This window comes from Nerophis lumbriciformis, linkage group LG03 (genome assembly GCF_033978685.3).
Source record: "Nerophis lumbriciformis linkage group LG03, RoL_Nlum_v2.1, whole genome shotgun sequence".
NCBI lineage: Eukaryota > Metazoa > Chordata > Actinopteri > Syngnathiformes > Syngnathidae > Nerophis > Nerophis lumbriciformis.
This window is the reverse complement of record NC_084550.2, coordinates 32,004,461-32,013,308: the sequence shown is the minus strand read 5'-3', so window position 1 is coordinate 32,013,308 and position 8,848 is coordinate 32,004,461.

Below are 8,848 nucleotides of genomic sequence, written 5' to 3'. Positions count from 1 at the left end.
CTACTGAATAGCTCTTAATCTTCTTCCCTTTATGCAATTTCAAATGATTGAAATCAGCCTCCTCCATTTTGAAAATGATGACAGGTGAAGTGTCACTCATGACGTGACGAGTTTGACCCGGCGGAAGTTCAAGACATATGCTAATTATCTTGCGAAACGAGTTTGACCCGGCGAAAATTCCAGACATGCGCTAATAAAATTAATATTTTGCGAAACGAGTTTGATCCGGCGTTAATCCTGAGCCAGCAGTAAGGCCAAGCATGTGCTAATTATTTTGCGAAACGAGTTTGACCCGGCAGTAATTCTAGGCATGCGAATACTATATACCCGGCGCCAATTCAAGGAAATACGCACTTTTTTGTATTGGATGTTTATCTTTATTTTTGCATATTTTAAAGCAAAATAAGCAATACTTTTACTTTTGAAATGCTTATACTATTACAGAATATCAAGATTTGCACTGTATGTTTATTTTATATTTGCACATTAAAAAGCAAAAAAGCTACTTTTATTTTTGTTAAATGTTAAAAGTTTTAAATGTTTACATTGTTACAGAATATTTTGTCATGTTGTTGTCAATGTTGACTGAGTGGCCATACTTTTTTTTTGTAAATAAAAGCCATGCCTTTTGAAAAAACTGGCCTACATTTATTTTTTCATCTTCATTTTAAATAAAAAAAAATAATCGGTAAAAGGAAAAATAATCTATAGATTAATCGAAAAAAATAATCTATAGATTAACTGATTAATGGAAAAAATAATCTATAGATTAATCGATAGAAAAATAATCGTTAGCTGCAGCCTTACTCTTCCATGTCAGTAGGTGGCAGCAGGTAGTTAATTGCTTTGTAGATGTCGGGAAAGGTGACGATGGTTTGCAGGTGAAAAGGTATCGAAAATAACAAAAGGCAAGTGCCGCTAAGAAAAGGCATTGAAGATTAGGGATAGTTATGCAAAACGAAGCTAAAATCTAACTGGCTGCAAAGTAAATAAAAACAGAATGCTGTACGACAGCAAAGACTTACAGCGTGTGGAGCAGACGGTGTCCACAAAGTACATCCGTACATGCCATGAATTACCATGAATTGATTAACGTTTCTTCATGTGCCAATTTTAGTCATATATTATTCAACCTTTGAAAATACAATACTACTAAATTTTAGCTAAAATTATAACACACAGTAAAGTTAGTATACAATGTACTTCCATGAATGCAGGCTTTGATTAGACTTAGACTTAGACTTAGACTTCCTTTTTATTGTCATTCAAATTTGAACTTTACAGCACAGATAAGAATGACATTTTGTTACATTAGCTCATGGTAGTGCAGGATAAAAAAGCAATAAGGTGCATATATAAATAAATAAATATATTATATATATATATATATATATATATATATATATATATATATATAATACATATATATATAAATATATATAAATAAATAAATAGATTACTGTACAGATAAATATATTGCACTTTTTCACATGCGTCCACGTTTATGGATGTATGATATATTGTCTTTTTTATTCCAGCGAGTTAATCCATTTTGGGGGGAGTTGAGGGGATAATTTAATTTAATTATGATGCGTTCAAGAGTCTTACGGCCTGAGGGAAGAAGCTGTTACAGAACCTGGAGGTTCTGCTTCGGAGGCTGCGGAACCTCTTTCTAGAGTCCAGCAGTGAAAACAGTCCTTGGTGGGGGTGGGAGGAGTCTTTGCAGATTTTCTGAGCCCTGGTCAGGCAGCGGCTTTTTGCCATCTCCTGGATAGGAGGAATAGGAGTCCTGATGATCTTTTCCGCCGTCCTCACCACTCTCTGGAGAGACTTCCAGTCTGAGGCATTGCAGGCTCCAGTCCAGACAGAGATGCTGTTGGTCAGCAGGCTCTCTATAGTGCCTCTGTAGAACAGTGTTTTGCAACATTTTTTGAGGCAAGGCACGTTTTTTTCCATAAAAAAATCAGGAGGCATGCCACCAGCAGAAAATGTTAAAAAAAAAAGAAACTCCACCAGGTTATTTTGAGTTTGTTGGTGTTTTCCTGTGTAGTGCTTTATTTTTTGTCTTGCACGGTTATTTTGGTGGCCCTTCCTGTTATTTATTTTGTAGCAGTTTCATGTCTTCCTTTGAGCGCTATTCCCCGCACCTGCTTTTTGTTAGCAAGCAGGGCTATTAAGTTGTTGCTATCCTTCTTTGTGTGGACATTGTTGATTGTCATGTCATGTACGGATGTACTTTGTGGACGCCGTAAGTTTTTGCTGTCGTCCAGCATTCTGTTTCTGTTTACTTTGTAGCCAGTTCAGTTTTACTTTTGTTTTGCATAGCCATTCTTATGCTTCATTGCCTTTTCCTTTTCCTTTTGTTCATTTTTGGTTTAAGCATTACATACCTTTTTACCTGCACAAAATTACAAAGTTTATGAAATGAAAATGTTCACCAGCCCAAATAAAATGATTGGTGTTTACGACGGTCAGTCACCCGGTCTCGCCAACACGTACAAAAGCAGTCCAAGACTGGCAACAAACACTTTGCAGTCTTGTTGTTATGATATAATATGCGTTCACTGACAGCTAAGGCTAGCAATGCAAATTGCTATTATCAACTAACAACATCTAAGGCTAATGCACGTAATTACGTCATTAGGTACGAGAGTCCGTTAGATAGACTTGTACCTTGTTTCTGCTTGTTTGCTGGTCTTGACCCGCAAAGAATCCTTTAATGTTATGAATGTTATATGTCCGAGGACCTGAAAGGGTTTCAGTCATTAAAGTCATATATATATATATATATATATATATATATATATGTCTTAATAAGGTTATCCAAAAAATAGTGCTCGATACCGTAGTAGAGCGCAATATATGTATGTGTGGGGGAAAAAAATCACAAGACTATTTCATCTCTACAGGCCTGTTTCATGAGGGGGGTACCCTCAATCGTCAGGATCGTCTCCTGACGATTGAGGGTACCCCCCTCATGAAACAGGCCTGTAGAGATGAAATAGTCTTGTGATTTTTTTCCCCCACACATACATATATATATATATATATATATTTATTTTATTTTATTTTTTTTTTTTTAACTTTCAATGCTTAAATCTCTAGATCAACTTCAGATATATCCGCTGATATAAAGTTTCTGTTACGATCCGCTGCCCGGATCAGAGTTTGTTTATGTTGTGTCACGTGTTTTCAGCACCTTGAGTTTAGTTTGTTTCTGTTGCCATGACGGCAGATTGTGTGCACCTGCCTCTGGTTAGTGTTCGGGACGCGCACCTGTTGCCCGGGCGCTAATCAGAGGGCTATTTAGTCTTTGCTTTGGCCTCACTCTGTCTGGCTTCGTAGTTTGTTCTTACACAACTGATGACGACAACTTTGATTCCCGCTAGCTTTTCACGCTATGCCATTTTGCCTGCTAGCTCCCACGCTAGTCTTTTTGTTTTTGCCTTTTGCTATTTGCACGTCTTTTGTTTGTTCTTCGAATGATTTATATTGTAAATAAATCATTTTCCTACCTGCAAGCTGTGTCCGAAGCCGTCTGCATCCTTGGGAGAACCACACCCGCATCACTATGCGACCAAGTCGTTACAGTACGAAGCCAGCAAATAACAATTCTCCCGCAGCAGCCATTGAGGAGTTTGACGAAGGTACGTGGGAGGTGTTGCGAGCAATGGAAGCGGAAACTCTTCGCTATTCCCCCTCGGAGCGCCAGGACCTGATATGGGGTCCCAACGGAAAGCTGGTCCCAATCCACTCCGTTTGGCCCGAGGACATCGCCACACCCCCGCAGTACGGTGCGCGCCGTCAAAGACGGAAGCCGGCCAGAAGGTCTTTCCCTCGCCGCCAAGACGCGCCGCTCCTGCAAACTCCTCCCTCGGACCGAAGCAAGCTACAAGCTCAGACGTTTGGCAACCCAATCGACCACTTCGCCAAACACTTCTCCGATTGGGCTGTCAGTCACATGGACATTTCCAACAATGACGTCATTTCATTGGCGCCCCCCGAAGAGGTAACTCCGCCCACTCCCGATGACGTCATTGAGCAAGATTTTTTTTTTCCATCTGCTTCTTTCTGTCAGCCAATGCCAAATAATTTTCATTCTAAGATAAAACATTATCAGGACATTTTTGCTAAGTGTAAATCTAGTCAGTCACATTCTGATTTTCAAACTCCACCTCCAGTGACTTTGTTTCCGCCCCCAGTGACTATTGCTCCGCCCACTGCACATATTTTTTCCCCCTGTGCTCCCACCCAATCTCAAGTGAGGAGTAATAATAGTCAATTTGGACAATTTAAAGAAGAGTATACCCCCCTCCATACCTCCCCCCACCCACCCTTGAAGACGGTTCCAAACCGCAAAGAGCGCGTCTGGTATCCGCGTCTTGAGGGGGGGGCTAGTACTGGGAACTGTGCTAGTGCGGTGGCACAACTTCGGCGTACTAAGCCGCAACCACCTGCACGGCCACCGCCACCAGTTTTTCGGCGTGCTAAGCCGCAACCTCCTGCACGGCCAACGCCACCAGTTTTTCGGCGTGCTAAGCCGCAACCCCCTGCACGGCCACCGCCACCAGTCTTTCGGCGTGCTAAACCGCAACCTCCTGCAAGGCCACCGCCACCAGTCTTTCGGCGTGCTAAATCGCAACTTCCTGCAAGGCCACCGCCACCAGTCTTCCGGCGTGCTAAACCGCAACCTCCTGCACGGCCACCGCCACCAGTCCTTCGTCCTGCTAAGCCACAACCGCCAGCTAGGCCACCTCCAGCTGCACCTCGGCTAGCACCTGTTCCTGCACCTCGGCTGACACACCAAGCTTCGTCTCCAGTACCTCCACCACGCCAAGCTCCACCATGCCAAGTTCCTCGGCTGGTTCCCACACCAGCGCCGGCTCCAAGGCTGGTTCCCACACCAGCGCCGGCTCCAAGGCTGGTTCCCACACCAGCGCCGGCTCCAAGGCTGGTTCTCACACCAGCGCCGGCTCCAAGGCTGGTTCTCACACCAGCACCGACTCCAAGACCAACCCCTGTCCCGGCTCCAAGGCTGGTTCCCACACCAGCGCCGGCTCCACGGCTGGTACCCACACCAGCGCCGGCTCCACGGCTGGTACCCACACCAGCGCCGGCTCCACGGCTGGTACCCACACCAGCGCCGGCTCCACGGCTGGTACCCACACCAGCGCCGGCTCCACGGCTGGTACCCACACCAGCGCCGGCTCCACGGCTGGTACCAGAACCTGCACCTGCTCCACGGCTGGTACCAGAACCTGCACCTGCTTCCACGGCGACGACGTCTCCTCCTGCCTCCACGGCGACGACGTCTCCTCCTGCCTCCACGGCGACGACGTCTCCTCCTGCCTCCACGGCGACGACGTCTCCTCCTGCCTCCACGGCGACGTCTTCTCTCTCCTCGTCTCCGGTGGGCTTTTCCAGGACGCCGCCACTTTCCTCGCCCTCATCGTCGTCTCAGCGACCTCGAGTGGTCTGGCTGCGCAAGCGGCGCTCTCTGAGGTGTGTGTATGGACGCCTGTGGCGCAAACAGCAGCGACACCCGAGACATAGACTTAGAACTCTGCGGCTGTTGAACTTCTGGCGCCACTCACGCCCACCTTCTCGGCAGCCACGAAGGTGGCCTTTCCGTGGTCGCCCGCCTCGCCTGCGGCAGCGGCGTTCCACTCGCCGCCGCCACCTGACTCTTCCCCGGTGGATTCGGGGCCACGTGGCCTGGCGACCCACCACCAAATCCTCCCTCCACCCTCCCTTGACTCTCGAACTGTTTATTGTTTGTTGGGTTCTAGTTTTATTTAGTGTCAAGGGACATCTGGAATCTGTCCTTTAAGGGGGGGGTACTGTTACGATCCGCTGCCCGGATCAGAGTTTGTTTATGTTGTGTCACGTGTTTTCAGCACCTTGAGTTTAGTTTGTTTCTGTTGCCATGACGGCAGATTGTGTGCACCTGCCTCTGGTTAGTGTTCGGGACGCGCACCTGTTGCCCGGGCGCTAATCAGAGGGCTATTTAGTCTTTGCTTTGGCCTCACTCTGTCTGGCTTCGTAGTTTGTTCTTACACAACTGATGACGACAACTTTGATTCCCGCTAGCTTTTCACGCTATGCCATTTTGCCTGCTAGCTCCCACGCTAGTCTTTTTGTTTTTGCCTTTTGCTATTTGCACGTCTTTTGTTTGTTCTTCGAATGATTTATATTGTAAATAAATCATTTTCCTACCTGCAAGCTGTGTCCGAAGCCGTCTGCATCCTTGGGAGAACCACACCCGCATCACTATGCGACCAAGTCGTTACAGTTTCCCTGTTTTTATTTGATGTTTTATGCCTTTTTTGCCAAAGAAAACACATGTTTCTATGGCAAAACCCACATTATGCAATATTTGATGTGAAGTAATTAGAGCAGTGAATACGTCAATAATTCACAACAACATTGATTTTGATTCATTATTATTGTTTGGGGATTGACCGTTTTAAATAAATTTAAAAAAATGAAATTAGAAGACCCTCGGACCCTTGAGGGTCCCAATCATAGAGGTGTTAAAAGTTAGTCATACATTATTATTATTTTTTAATTTTTTATTTTAATGCTTAAATCTGTATATCAACTTCAGATCTATCCATTGATATTACATTGTTGTTTTTGTATATATCATACACTTTTGGTCAAAGTAAATCCTCAGAAGTCAAAAATTTGATGTGCAGTAGTTGGAGCCTTGAATAGGTCAATACTTCACAATTGTATTGTTTGAGGATTGACCGTTTAAAAACAAAAAAAGGACATTCAAAGACCCTTGGACCCTTGAGGGTCCCAATCATAAAAGTGTTAAAAGTATGGCACACATAATTTTTTTTTATTTTATTTTTTTATTTTATTTCAATGCTTAAATCTGTATATCAACTTCAGATCTATCCATTGATATTACATTGTTGTTGTTTTTTAATGTTTTTGTTTTTTTATACACTTTTGGTCAAACAAAACCCTCAGAATTCCAATATTTGATGTGAAGTAGTATGAACCTTGAATAGGTCATTACTTCACAACAAAATTGGTTTTGATTCATTATTATTGTTTTAGGATTGACTGTTTTAAATAATAATATAAAAAAAACAGCATTAGAAGACCCTTGCACCCTTCAGGGTCCCAATCATAAAAGTGTTAAAAGCAAGTCATACATGATTATTGTTATTATTTTTTAATTACATTGCTTAAATCTGTACATCAACTTCAGATCTATCCATTGATATTAAAACATTTTTATTCATTTGTTTATGTTTTTGTGTATTTTATACACTTTTGGTCAAAGAAAATCCTCAGAAGTCAAATATTTGATGTGAAGTAATTAGAGCCTTGAATAGGTCAATACTTCACAACAACATTGATTTTGATTCATTATTATTGTCTGAGGATTGACCGTTTAAAAACAAAAACAAATTGACATTAGAAGACCATTGGACCCTTGAGGGTCCCAATAAAAAAGTGTTAAAAGTAAGTCATACATTAGTTTTTTATTATTTATTTTTTATTTTAGTGCTTAAATCTATATATCGACTTCAGATCTATCCATTGATATTACTTTGTTGTTGTTTTTTATGTTTTTGTATATTTTATACACTTTTGGTCAAACAAAATCCTCAGAAGTCAAATATTTGATGTGCAGTAGTTGGAGTCTTGAATAGGTCAATACTTCACAACAACATTGATTTTGATTAATTTTTATTGTTTGAAAATTGACTGTTTTAAATTTAAAAAAACAACAACATTAGAAGACCCTCGGTCCCTTGAGGGTCCCAATCATAAAAGTGTTGAAAGTACGTCATAAATTATTATTTATATATATTTATTTTATTTCAATGCTTAAATCTGTATATCAACTTCAGATCTATCCAGTGATATTACATTGTTGTTGTTTTTTATGTTTTGTATATTTTATACACATTTGGTCAAACAAAACCCTCATAATTCAAATATTTGATGTGAAGTAGTTGGAACTTCACAACAACATTGGTTTTGATTAATATTGTTTTAGGATTGATGGTTTAAAAAAAAACAAAAAAAAAAACGACATTAGAAGACCCTTGGACCCTTCAGGGTCCCAATCGTAAAAGTGTTAAAAGTAAGTCATACATTATTATTATTATTTTATTTTATTTTTTCAATGCTTAAATCCGCATATCAACTTCAGATCTATCCATTGATATTACATTGTTGTTGTTTGTTTATGTTTTTGTATATTTTATACACTTTTGGTCAAACAAAATCATCGGAAGTCAAATATTTGATGTGAAGTAGTTGGAGCCTTAAATAGGTCAATAATTCACAACAACATTGATTTTCAGTCATTAATATTGTTTGAGGATTGACCGTTAAAAAAAAAAAAAAAAAAAAAATGACATTAGAAGACCCTCGGACCCTTGAGGGTCTCATTCATAAAAGTGTTGAAAGTACGTCATACATTATTATTTGCATATATTTTTTAATTTCAATGCTTAAATCTGTATATCAATTTCAGATCTATCCATTGATATTACATTTCTTTATGTTTTTGTATATTTTATACACTTTTGATCGTACAAAATCCTCAGAAAACAAATATTTGATGTGAAGTAGTTGTAGCCTTCAATATGCAGGATGTTTTCTCACAATGTGCTGCAATAGTGCTATTGTCAAATCCCAACTCTGTTTGCCAGTGCAAACATTTCACCACCATATCTGTCTTTATCAGTATAAATGATTGCAAAACCTTTGACAATTGTTTCTCGTATTCTTTGGGCCCTTTGCTCTCTTTCCCCCTGTTCTTTAAGCCATCTGTCTCGCTACTAACCCTAGCCCTTTGCTGAAGTCGACGTTTCAA